Genomic DNA, 13183 nt, shown 5'->3' with positions numbered 1-13183 from the left:
AGGTGGTGGCGGTGGTGGGTTGTTGTTGTTGTTCCCCTGATTCTGATTCTGGACTAGCAACTGCATCAACGTATTCTGCTGCTGGATCAACTGAGTGAGCTCCAGTGGGAAAGCAAATCCATTGTCACGTCTGGGAGGCATCTGGGGGGTTTAGAAAAGAGGATAATATAGAATAGAATGAGGTCTAGAGGGAAAACACTACCCATATGCACATGAGGCAAATGCAAACAAAATCACTTCATTCAATCAAACAAGGGCATACAACGGTCTATCTATCATTACAAAAGTGCTCGGGCTATACTAGATACATGGGGAAATACTACTACTGATATGGGGGTCGACTAGAAAAACTGCTCCGATGAAGACTCCATGATATCTGCTCCGGCTTCATCAACATAGTCATCATCGCTATCGTCTGGGTCCGAGTCGGTGTCGTCGATGATGATGTAGTTCTCTGGACAAGTGCAATCTTCGTCTTCTCCTCCAGTTGCGGGAAATCCCATGAATATTTTTAGCTTCTTCTTCAGATCATCGTTCTTCTCCACGAGTGTTGCTATTTCCTCCTCATATCCATCGCGTGTAGACTTGAGTTCTTCTTCCAGCTCCGTGATCTTGGTCATGGCCTTCTTCAGGTCTATCATGCATGTGCACATCTGGTTCTCCTGGCGTTGAATGTGCTAGTTTAACTCCTGGATGAAAGCTGCAATTGATCTATCCTTCCTGGTGCTGATCATCTCCCATTGCTCATCTCGGCGCCCACAAATCTGGGAGATTGTATCCTTGAGATCCTTGTGGTAGACTTCTCCAATGCGTCCCATAGTGATGTGGGCTGCCATGCTCTTTCCTAGACTCCAGGTTGGTGCATCAAAGGAAAATTCTATGGGCTCAGTGACGGGCATGAACATCCTTCCTGGAACTTGAACTTGAATCATCCAGCGCTCCTCTTCAGGTAAAGTGGCGTTGTAGGTTCCGGTGAAGCTTGGTACTCCGATGTTCAGGTATCTAGTGACTTCCTTCAAGTGACGTACAAAGGGTGTATCTTCATCCGGTTGCGTGAACTTGTTCCTAGCACCCGCCATCCTAAAAGAGTAGAAAAGATGAGGAGTCAGAAATGAGAAGAGGGAGTATTGATCTAGGGCTTTAGCTTAGTGGTCATGTCCTAGAGTCAGCGTGTGCTCTGATACCATCTTGTAGCGACCAGACCTCAAACAGTCCGATCTCTGTGCTTTAGTGTCATCCCTGGATCAGTAATGCTGACACGCACATTACTTGAAGGATTTATAACAGAGTAGCAATCACACACTTATTACATCGAATGTCTCAAAAGAGAACTTGTTACAATAAATATGGCTTAAGGCCATCTAATAACGTTAACAACGGAAGGCTTCGAAGATAAGTGAGTCCATCAACTCCAACGGCATCACTAAGTATAGAACCACGACCTAAGGGCACCTTACTCATCGTCTGAAAAGTCTGCAACATGAACGTTGTAGCCCGAAAACGGGTCAGCACATGGAATATGCTGGCAATGTAACATATAGAGAGTAATGGAAGAATAAAGCTATACTACATGCATATATGGCTGGTGGAAAGCTCTATGGTTACAGTTTTGCGTAAAGCCAATTTTCCCCTACTGCAAAGGAATAATTTTTTTAACTAACATGGTAGTTGTTAAACATTGAGACTGTAGACACCCTCTCAAACCCAATTTAGTATCATCATTAAAACCCAACAGTATTAATTTAAAGTAACATGATGAGATTCACATGATAATCCAAGTACTAGATAGTCAAGACGTCCATAACCGGGGACACGACTAACCATGATTAGTTTATACACTCTGCAGAGGTTTGCGCACTTTTCCCCACAAGACTCGATCTCCTCCATTGGGATTCTCGCACTACATGGTGTTTGAGAAACGGATGACCGAGACATAGTCTTTCAGAAGCGCTAGCACCTTACGATCGGGGAGACAGTACCAACCTACATCCCCTACATCTGCTAGTCTACCACTGTAAGAGTTCGCACGGCTTAATCGACTATGCTAGAGCCCATAGTAGATTGTGGCTGCACACGGAAGTTTCTAGTATGAATAAATCTCATGATCCCTTTGAGCCTGGGTGGCGGTCCATAAAGAAAAACAGGCAATCACTGGAATACCCAGGTGCCTCAATCCACCCAGATGTGTGTTTAAGTTGCCACCTTAAATAAACCATTAATTTATCAATCTCACATCTGTCATGGATACACTCTCCCAATCCACGTCTACTAGCATAGCATGGCATAATAAGCAAACATAGAAGTAACTCCCAAGGGTTGATAATAAAACAGGTAATAGGTTCTACCTCATCTACTTCCCAAAACTCACATATTAATCAGATCCTAATTGTGCAATTGTTTGAGGATTGATCCCATATGTAGAGATAGACACCATCGTTTTATCCTTAGTAGCAACGATACATATGTGTCGGTTCCCTTCTGTCACTGGGATCAAGCACCGTAAGATCGAACCCACTACAAAGCACCTCTTCCCATTGCAAGATAAATAGATCAAGTTGGCCAAACGAAACCCAAATACCGGAGAAGAAATACAAGGCTATAAGAGATCATGCATAAAAGAGATCAAAGAAACTCAAATACTTTCATGGATATAGAAAGATAGATCTGATCATAAACTCCAAGTTCATCGATCCCAACAGACACACCGCAAAAGAGTTACATCATATGGATCTCCAAGAGACCATTGTATTGATAATTCAGAGAGAGAGAGAGAGAGAGAGAGAGGAAGCCATCTAGCTACTAACTAGGAACCCGAAGGTCTACAAAGAACTACTCACGCATCATCGGATAGGCACCAATGGTGGTGGTGAACCCCATCCGAGATGGTGTCTAGATTGGATCTGGTGGTTCGGGACTCTGCGGCGGCTGGATCAATATTTCATCGACTCCCCTAGGGTTTTGGGAATATTGGTTTATTTATAGAGCAAAGAGGTGGTCCGGGGGGCACCCGAGGTGGGCACAACCCACCAGGACGCGCCTGGGCCTCCTGGCGCGCCCTGGTGGGTTGTGATCTCCTCGGAGCACCCCCAGCGTTTGCCTTGGCCCATTAGGTGTCTTCTTGTCCATAAAATATCTCCATAAAGTTTCGCTGCATTTGGACTCCATTTGGTATTGATTTCCTGCAATGTAAAAAACATGCAAAAAATAGCAACTGGCACTTGGCACTATGTCAATAGGTTAGTACCAAAAAATGATATACAATAACTATAAAATGATTATAAAACATCCAAGATTGATAACATAGCAGCATGGTACAATAGAAGATTATAGATACGTTGGAGACATATGAGCATCCCCAAGCTTAACTCCTACTCATCCTCGAGTAGGTAAGTGATGAAAACAAAATTTTGATGTGGAATGCTGCCTATCATGTCATATCATATTTCTTTTCTTTATAGCATGGACATTTGGACTTTTATATTGTTCAAAGCAATAGTCTCATTTTGACATGATAATTTAAATACTCAAGCATATCAACAAGCAACCATGTCTTTCAGAATATCAACGCTAAAATAAGTTATCTCTAGGCCATCATGCTCAACCATTGATCCATTCATGAAACACACTCCCATATTAGCTACACCCAATACTCAAGTGCGATCATATTGCATAAAGTAAAAATAAGGTAAAGATGGAGACTCAAATTCAAAAATAAAAATTGCATAAAGTAAAGAAAAGGCCCTTCGCAGAGGGAAGTAGAGATTTGTAGAGGTGCCAGAGCTGAAAGCGAAAAACTTAGAGATAAAAACATTTTGGGAGGTGTATCCTTCCCACCAACGAAAACGACTTAGAGTTCCCAACACTTTCCATGCTAAATATATCATAGGCGGTTCCCAAACAGAAAATAAAGTTTATTCCATTTTCCACCATACTTTCATTTTCCATGGCTAACCATATCCACGGGTGCCTTCCATACCAACACTTTCCAAGGAATTTATTATTTGACAACATAAAGTAAATTCATCTTTCATTTCGGGACTGGGCATCCCTAATACCTTTGCCTTACTCTCGTGCAATGAGAAGTGAATAAATACTCATCTTGAGAATAACACATCTAGCATGGAAAATATTAGCCACCCCTCACCGCTCCGCGAGCGAAACAAACACACAAAAAAGAAGTTTATTTTGAAAATTAGAGACAACACAAACAAATTTTCTTAGAACAGCAAAAGAATACCGCATATAGGTAGATATAGCGGACTCATGTGGCAAAACTGGTTTAAAGCTTTTTGGATGCACAAGTAGAGATCGTACTTAGTGCAAAATGAAGGCTAGCAAAAGATTGAGAAGCGACAAACCAAGAAACGAATAATCTCATAAGCAAGCATTAAGCATAACTTACACCGAATAATGCACCACAAGCAGGATATAATTTCATCGCATAATTATTGACTTTCGTGCTTGCATAGGGAATCGCAAACCTTAACACCAATATTCTTACCAAAGCATAATTACTCATCGACATAACTCACATATCACATCATCATATCTCAAAACTATTACTAAGAATCAAGTTTATTTTGTCCAATGATCTTCATGAAAGTTTTTACTATATCCTTCTTGGATATCTATCACTTTGGAACTAATTTTAATATGTTGCTTTTGATAAGCTCAAATAAATATAAGTGAAGATCATGAGCATAATTTTTCTTTCTTTCTCTCAAATTGATTTAAGTGAAGCAAGAGAGAATTTCTTGGAAAATTTACTAACTCTCAAATAAATCTAAGTGAAGCAAGAGAGAATTTCTTCAAAAATACTAAAGCACACCATGCTCAAAAATATATAAGTGAAGCACTAGAGCAAGTCCATAGCTCATAAAAATTTAAGTGAAGCATAGAGAGCAATTCTAACAAGTCATGACATAATTTGGGCTCTCTCAAATAAGTGTGTCCAGCAAGGGATCAAGACTTAAAACACAAAATAAATCAAGCAAAGACTCATATCATACAAGACACTCCAAGCAAAACACATAGTATGTGACGAATAAAAATATACCTTCGAGTAAAATACTGATGGTCGTTAGAAGAAAGAGGGGATGCCACTCGGGGGCATCTCCAAGCTTAGTTGTTTGCTAATTTTTGGATAATAGCTTGGGATGACGGGGCATCCCGAAGCTTAGGCTCTTCTTAATCCTTATTCCTTCATCCATCGTAAGATAACCCAAAACTTGAAAACTTCAATGATACAAAACTCAACAAAAACCTTCGTGAGATCCGTTAGTATAAGAAAATAAATCACTACTATAAGTACTACAGTAAACCAATTCATATTTTGTTTTTGCATTATATCTACTGTATTCCAACTTTTCTATGGGAAAAACTCATCAAAGAAAACCATGGAGCCATCAAAATAAGCACATGACGCAACGAAAACAAAATCTATCAAAACAGAACAGTCTGTAGAAACCTGACTATTTTGAATACTTCTGTAACTCCAAAAATTCTGAAACATTAGGATGGCATGAGCAATTTGTATATTAATCTACTGAAAAAGTAATTGGCATTTTATTGCTCTCTGGTTAAAAATGAGAATTGTTTTCGTGAGGGCAAAAGTTTCTGTTTTTTCAGCAAGATTAAACAACTATCACCCAAGAAGATCCTAAAGGCTTTACTTGGCACAAACACTAATTAAAACACAAAAAAACACAATCATAACAGTAGAATAATTGTGCAAACACTCAAGAACAGGAATCAAAGAGCAAAAATAAATTTTATTCATTGGGTTGCCTCCCAACAAGCGCTATAGTTTTATGCCCTTAGCTAGGCATAAAGCAAGGATCTAAGTTTTGTCATCTTTGTTTCAAGATCCATAAGATGCCCTCATAATTAATTCATAAGGTGGCCTAACTCTTGTTCTAGGGAAGTGTTCCATACCCTTCCTCAAAGGAAATTGGAACTTAATATTGCCTTCTTTGATATCAATCACGGCACCGATAGTGCGTAAAAATTGTCTACCAAGAATAATTGGACAAGACGGATTGCAATCAATATCAAGAACAATAAAATCTATGGGCACATAATTCCTATTTGAAAGAATAAGATCATTAATTCTTCCCATAGGCTTTTTAATAGTAGAAGCTGCCAAGTGCAAATTTAAAGAACATTCTTCAAGATCGGTAAGACCAAGCACATCACATAAAGATTTCGGAATTGTAGAAACACTAGCCCCGAAGTCACACAAAGAAAAACACTCATAATTTTTAATCTTTACTTTGATAGTAGGTTCCCATTCATCATGCAATTTTCTAGGAATTCAAACTTCTAATTCCAACTTTTCTTCTAAAGCTTTCATCATAGTATCAACAATATGTTTAGTAAAAGCTTTATTTTGTTCATAAGCATGGGGTGAATTTATCATGGATTGCAACAGAGAAATACAATAAATATAAGAGAAACTATCATAATTAAAGTCTTTGTAATCCAAAAGAACGGGCACATCACTAGCTAAATTTTTGACCTCTTCAAATCCACTTTCATCAATTTTCTCAACAAGATTTTCACCCTCCAAAATATTGGGACGCCTTCTACCTAAAGTTGACTATTCTACAGTCCCTTTTTCATCAATCTTAACTTTACTAAAAATGGAATCAATAGAAGAAACACCAATCATTTTAAGATCTTCATCACTTCCGCGAAAGAAATCACTAGAAAACGCCTTTTCTAAAAATTCTCTTTTTAGCTCTAAGCATAGAGGTTCTTTTCTTACTTTCATCCATAGAAACATAAAGAGATTTAATTGATTCATCTAATTTAGGCACAAAAAATTTCATCTTGAGATTTTTCACATCCTGAGCAATTCTATAAACACTTCTAGACAAATCATCAATCTTACTCAACTTTTCTTCTATGGAAATGTTGAAAACTTTTTGCGTATTGATAAATTATTTAATATTATTCTCCTGATCAAAGGTGTTCGTATTATTATTATATGATTTATTTCCATAGGAATTACCATAATTATTAGGGGAATTACTAGGAAAAGGCTTAGGATTAAGATTTCCTCTATAAGCATTGTTATTGAAATTATTTCGAGAGATAAAATTTACATCTATGGCATCACTATTTTTCTCAATCAAAGTAGACAAAGACATATCATTAAAATAAATAGGAGCACTTTTAATAGCCACCAATTTCATAAGAGTGTCAACTTTTTCACTCAAAGAAGAAATTTCTTCAACCGAATTAACTTTTTTACTAGTAGGAGCTCTTTCGGTATGCCATTGCGAATAATTTTCCATAATATTATCAAGCAATTTGGTGGCTTCACCCAAAGTAATTTCCATAAAAGTCCCTCCCGCGGCGGAATATAAAAGATTACAAGAAACAAAATTCAACCCGCATAAAAATTTTGTATGGTCATCCAAAGATTTAACCCATGAGTTGGGCAATTCGTTAGCATCATTTTCATCCTTTCCCAAGATTGTGCAACATTCTCATGTTCAAGTTTCTTGAAATTCATGATCTGGGTTCTAAGGAAATAATTTTTGCGGGAGGGAAATACTTAGTGATAAAAGCATCTTTGCACTTATTCCAGGAATCGATATTATTGCGAGGCAAAGAAGATAACCAAATTTTTGCAGAATCACACAAAGAAAACTAAAATAATTTCATCTTCACCACATCATTGTCCACATCTTTTTTCTTTTGCATATCGCATAATTCCACGAAGGTATTAAGATGGGATGTGGCATCCTCACTAGGAGTACCGAAAAATTGATCTTTCATAACAAGATTCAGCAAAGCAGTATAATATCACAAGACTCTGCACTAGTGGCGGGAGGAGCAATCAGAGTGCCGATAAAATCATTATTGTTGGTATTTGAGAAATCACACAACTTGGTGTTCTCTTGAGTCATGGTGACTATGCAGCAAGATTTCATTAAAAAACAGATCCGGCAAGAAAACGGTGAACAAAAAAGAGAGGCGAATAAAATGGCAAATTTTTGTGAAGTGGGGGAGAGGAAAACAAGAAGAAAATGGAAAATAATGTAAATTGCGAGGAGATGATATTTGTGATTAGGGACCTGGTATATGCTGGAGATCCTCCGCGGCAACGGCGCCAGAAATTCCTATTGATGCGGCTTGAAGCTACGTCGGTATTTCCCCAAAGAGGAAAGGATGATGCAACATAGCAGCGGTAGGTATTTCCCTTAGATGTGAAAACAAGGTTATCGAACCAGTAGGAGAACCAAGCAACACAACGTAATCAGCCCTTGCATACAGACAACAAATCCTCGCAACCCGACGTGTTAAAGGGGTTGTCAATCCCTTCCGGGTACGGCGCCTCAAGATAGGCAAACAGACGTGAGATAAATTGTAATAGATTGATAGATCGAACGTCAAATAAAATAAATAAGAATAAATTGCAGCAAGGTATTTTTGGATTTTTGGATTAATAGATCTAAAAATAAATGCAACGGAAAAGTAGAATGCAAAGGCAAATAATATGAGAAAGAGACCCGGGGGCCATAGGTTTCACTAGTGGCTTCTCTCGAGAAAAATAGCAAACAATGGGTGACCAAATTACTGTTGGGCAATTGAAAAAACTTCAAATAATCATGACGATATCCAGGCAATGATCATTACATAAGCATCACATCCAAGATTAGTATACTGACTCCTGCCTGCATCTACTACTATTACTCCACACATCGACCGCTATCCAGCATGCATCTAGTGTATTAAGTTCATGGAAAAACGGAGTAATGCAATAAGAACGATGACATGATGTAGACAAGATCTATCTATGTAGAGATAGACCCCATTGTTTTATCATTAGTAGCAACAATACATACGTGTCGGTTCTCTTTCTGTCACTGGGATCAAGCATCGTAAGATCGAACACACTATAAAGCACCTCTTCCCATTGCAAGATAAATATATCAAGTTGGCCAAACGAAACCCAAATATTGGAGAATAAATACGAGGCTATAAGAGATCATGCATAAAAGAGATCAAAGAAACTCAAATACTTTCATGGATATAAAAAGATAGATATGATCATAAACTCAAAGTTCATCGGTCCCAACAAACACACCACAAAAGAGTTACATCATATGGATCTCCAAGAGACCATTGTATTGAGAATTCAGAGAGAGAGAGAGAGAGAGAGAGAGGAAGCCATCTAGCTACTAAGTACGGACCTGAAGGTCTACAAAGAACTACTCACGCATCATCGGAGAGGCACCAATGGAGGTGGTGAATCCCATCCGAGATGGTGTCTAGATTGGATCTGGTGGTTCTGGACTCTGCGGCGGTTGGATCAATATTCGTCGACTCCCCTAGGGTTTTGGGAATATTGGGGTATTTATAGAGCAAAGAGGCGGTCCGGGGGCACCCGAGGTGGGCACAACCCACCAGGGAGCGCCTGGGCCTCCTAGCGCGCCCTCAAGTCATCTAAGTGATACGTGATCCAAATCAACTACCCCATGACCGGTCATCACGTGAAATGGGGTAGTCATCAATGGTGAACATCTCTATGTTGATCCTATCTACTATATGATGCACGTTCGACCTTTCAGTCTCTAGTGTTCCGAGACCATGTCTGTACATGCTAGGCTCATCAAGTTTAACCCAAGTATTCTGCATGTGCAAAGCTATCTTACACCTGTTGTATGTGAATGTAGAGTCTATCACACCTGATCATCACGTGGTGTCTCGAAACGACGAACTATAGCAACGGTGCATACTCAGGGAGAACACTTTTATCTTGAAATTTAGTGAAGGGATCATCTTATAATGCTACCGTCGTTCTTAAGATGCACAAAATATAAACATCACATGCAATCAAAATATGTAACATGATATGGCCATCATCATCTTGTGCTTTTGATCTCCATCTCCAAAGCATCGTTATGATCTCCATCGTCACCCGCTTGACACCTTGATCTCCATTGTAGAGTCATGGTCGTCTCGCCAACAATTTCTTCTACAACTATTGCTAACGCATAGTGACAAAATAAAGCAATTACATGGCATTTGCATTTCATACAATAAAGAGACAACCATAAGGCTCCTCCCAGTTGCCGATAATTTACAAAACATGGTCATCTCCTACAATAACGTATATCACATCATGTCTTGACCATATCACATCACAACATACCCTGCAGAAACAAGTTAGACGTCCTCTACTTTGTTGTTGCAAGTTTTACATGGCTGTTATGGGTTTCTAGCAAGAACCGTTCTTACCTATGGCAAAAACCACAACGATGATTCGTGAAGTTTGTTGTTTTAACCTTCTTCAAGGACCGGTCGTAGTCAAATTCGATTCAACTAAGGTAGGAGTAACAGACACCAGCCAGCCATCTATATACAAAACTAGTTGCATGTCAGTCGGTGGAACCAGTCTCATGTGCGTGGACATGTATGGTTGGTGATACGTCTCTGTCGTATCTACAATTTTTTATTCTTTCATGCCAATATGATACCACTTTCACCTACTTTTGGCGACTTTTTATATGATTTATGGACTGACCTATTGATCCAGTGCCTAGTGCCAGTTCCTGTTTTTTGCATGTTTTTTGTATCATAGAGTATCCTTATCAAACGAAGTCCAAATGCAATAAAATTTTATGGAGAATTATTTTTTAATATATGTGATTTTTGGGAGTTGGAATCACTGCAAATGGAGGCCCACATAGGGCACAAGACACTAGTGCATGACCCAAGAGCCTGGCGCGCGGTGGTTGGTTGTACCCACCACGTACGTCGGTTGGAGCTGTACTTTGGGCGCAAGGAAGCTTATATCCGAAAAAAATCATGTTAAAATCTCAACGCAATTGGAGTATAAGAAATGGTTTTCGGCGAGATCTGGGAACGCAAAACAGAAGAGAACAGAGAGGGAGATCCAATCTCGGATGGGCTCCCGCCCCTCCGTGGCCATGGAGACCAAGGACCAGAGGGGGAACTCTCCTCCCCATCTAGGGGGGAGGCTAAGGAAAAATAATAAGTAGGGGGGCTCTCTCCCCCTCACTTCCGGTGGCGCCGGAGTGCCACCGGGGCAACGATCGAGACGGCGATCTACATCAACAATCTTGCTACCGTCAACACCAACTTTCTCCCCCTCTATGCAGCGGTGTAACACCTCTTCCCCCACTGTAATCTCTACTTAAACATGGTGCTCAACTCCATATATTATTTCCCAATGATCTATGGTTATCCTATGATGTTTGAGTAGATTCGTTTTGTCCTGTGGGTTAATCATGATCTAGGTTGGTATGATTGTATATTTTATTTATGGTGTTGTCCTACGGTTCCCTCCATTCTCGCGCAAACGTGAGGGGCCCTCGCTGTAGGGTGTTGCAATATGTTCATGGTTTGCTTACGGTGGGTTGCGAGAGTGACATAAAATTAAACCCGAGTAGGTGGGTTATGGCGTATGGGAGTAAAAGGACTTGATACTTAATGCTATGGTTGGGTTTCACGACCTTAATGATCTTTAGTAGTTGCAGATGCTTGCTAGAGTTCCAATCATAAGTGCATATGATCCAAGTAGAGAAAGTATGTCAGCTCATGCCTCTCCCTCATATAAAATTACAAGAATGATTACCGTTACTTGTTATCGATTGCCTAGGGACAAATAACTTTCTTGTTGACAAAAAGCTCTCTACTAAAACTAACTTAGTTGTGTATTTATCTAAACAGCCCCTAGATTTTATTTACGTGGTCTTTTTATTATCTTGCAAATCTACCCTATCACACCTATAAAGTACTTCTAGTTTCATACTTTTTTCCGGTAAAGCAAACGTCAAGCGTGCGTAGAGTTGTATCGGTGGTCGATAAAACTTGAGGGAATATTTGTTCTACCTTTAGCTCCTCATTGGGTTCGACACTCTTATTTATTGAAAAAGGATACAAACGATCCCCTATACTTGTGGGTTATCAAGACCTTTTTCTGGCGCCGTTGCCATCGAGCAATAGCGCGGGGTGAATATTCTCGTGTGTGCTTGTTTGCTTTATCAGTAAGTAGTTTTTATATTCTGTTCTAAGTTGTTCTCTATCTTTAGTTATGGATATGGAACACGAAACGCCAAAAAAATTAGTTGTAATTGTTACTCATGGAGATGGGGAACCTCCTAAAACTCTCGATGCTCGTTATGTTAAAAATATTATGCACTACTTTGATAATCCTGAGAAAACCCCATTCAACTTGATAATGGGAGTAACGTTAGATCAACGTGAATACTTTAGGGATTATCGCTTGACTCAAAAGGGAAAGCTTTTATGGGATTAAATTGAAATGTTGCAATGGTATGCTTGGGATTTATGTCGGAGATATGATTTTACTTGTTGCTCCAGGATGAATGCTCCACATCTTCCCTTTTCATGTGAATTTAATGATAATGAAACCTTAGCTTCTTATGCTAATGGTATATATGATTATTATGATGTGGAACGAATAGAAGAATTTGTTGCTTTTAAGGTGCTTATGAAATTGAATCTTTGTTTGAAAAGTTCGAAGATTTTGATTATTCAGTTTATAGGCCTGAAAATTTTGCCATCCTTAAATATTGCTATGATAATTATAAATTCAATTTCGATATTGATGAATTTATTCAGAAAGTCTGCGCTGTCCAAGAAGAGACTAATATTTTGCAGGAGTCTATGGAAGAAGGAATTGATGAAACTGTGAGCTCATTGGATGAAAAAGATGATGAGGAGAGCGAAGAACAAAAGGAGGAAGATCGGATTAGCTACCCGTGCGCACCTTCTAATGAGAGTAACTCTTCAACTCATACATTATTTAATTTTTCTTTGTGCTTACCAAAGGATGATTGCCATGATAATTGCTATGATCCCGTTGATTTGTTTGAAATATCCCTTTTTGATGATGCTTGCTATGCTTGTGGCCAAGATGCCAATATGAATTGTGCTTATGGAGATCAACTTGCTATTGTTCCTTCTGTTAAGAATGAAATTGTTTCTATTGCACCCACGCATGATAGTCCTATTATCTTTTGAATTCTCCAAACTACACTATATCAAAGAAGTTTGGACTTATTAAGGATTACATTGATGGGTTGCCTTTTACCGTTGCACATGATGATTTTGATGAATATAATATGCATGTGCTTGCTTCTCCTACTTGCAATTATTATGAGAGAGGAACTGTATCTCCACC

At 39.0% G+C, this 13183-nt stretch overlaps 1 pseudogene; it reads right to left on the bottom strand.

Moving 5' to 3' along the window:
- Positions 1 to 341: 341 nt before the first annotated feature.
- The window catches only part of LOC147985305 (uncharacterized), a 56967-nt pseudogene continuing 44125 nt past the window's right edge, over positions 342 to 13183 (bottom strand).

This window comes from Triticum urartu, chromosome 2A (genome assembly GCF_056163025.1).
Source record: "Triticum urartu cultivar PI428250 chromosome 2A, HENAU_Tu73, whole genome shotgun sequence".
Taxonomy (NCBI): domain Eukaryota; kingdom Viridiplantae; phylum Streptophyta; class Magnoliopsida; order Poales; family Poaceae; genus Triticum; species Triticum urartu.
This window is presented reverse-complemented; position numbering and strand designations above follow the sequence as displayed.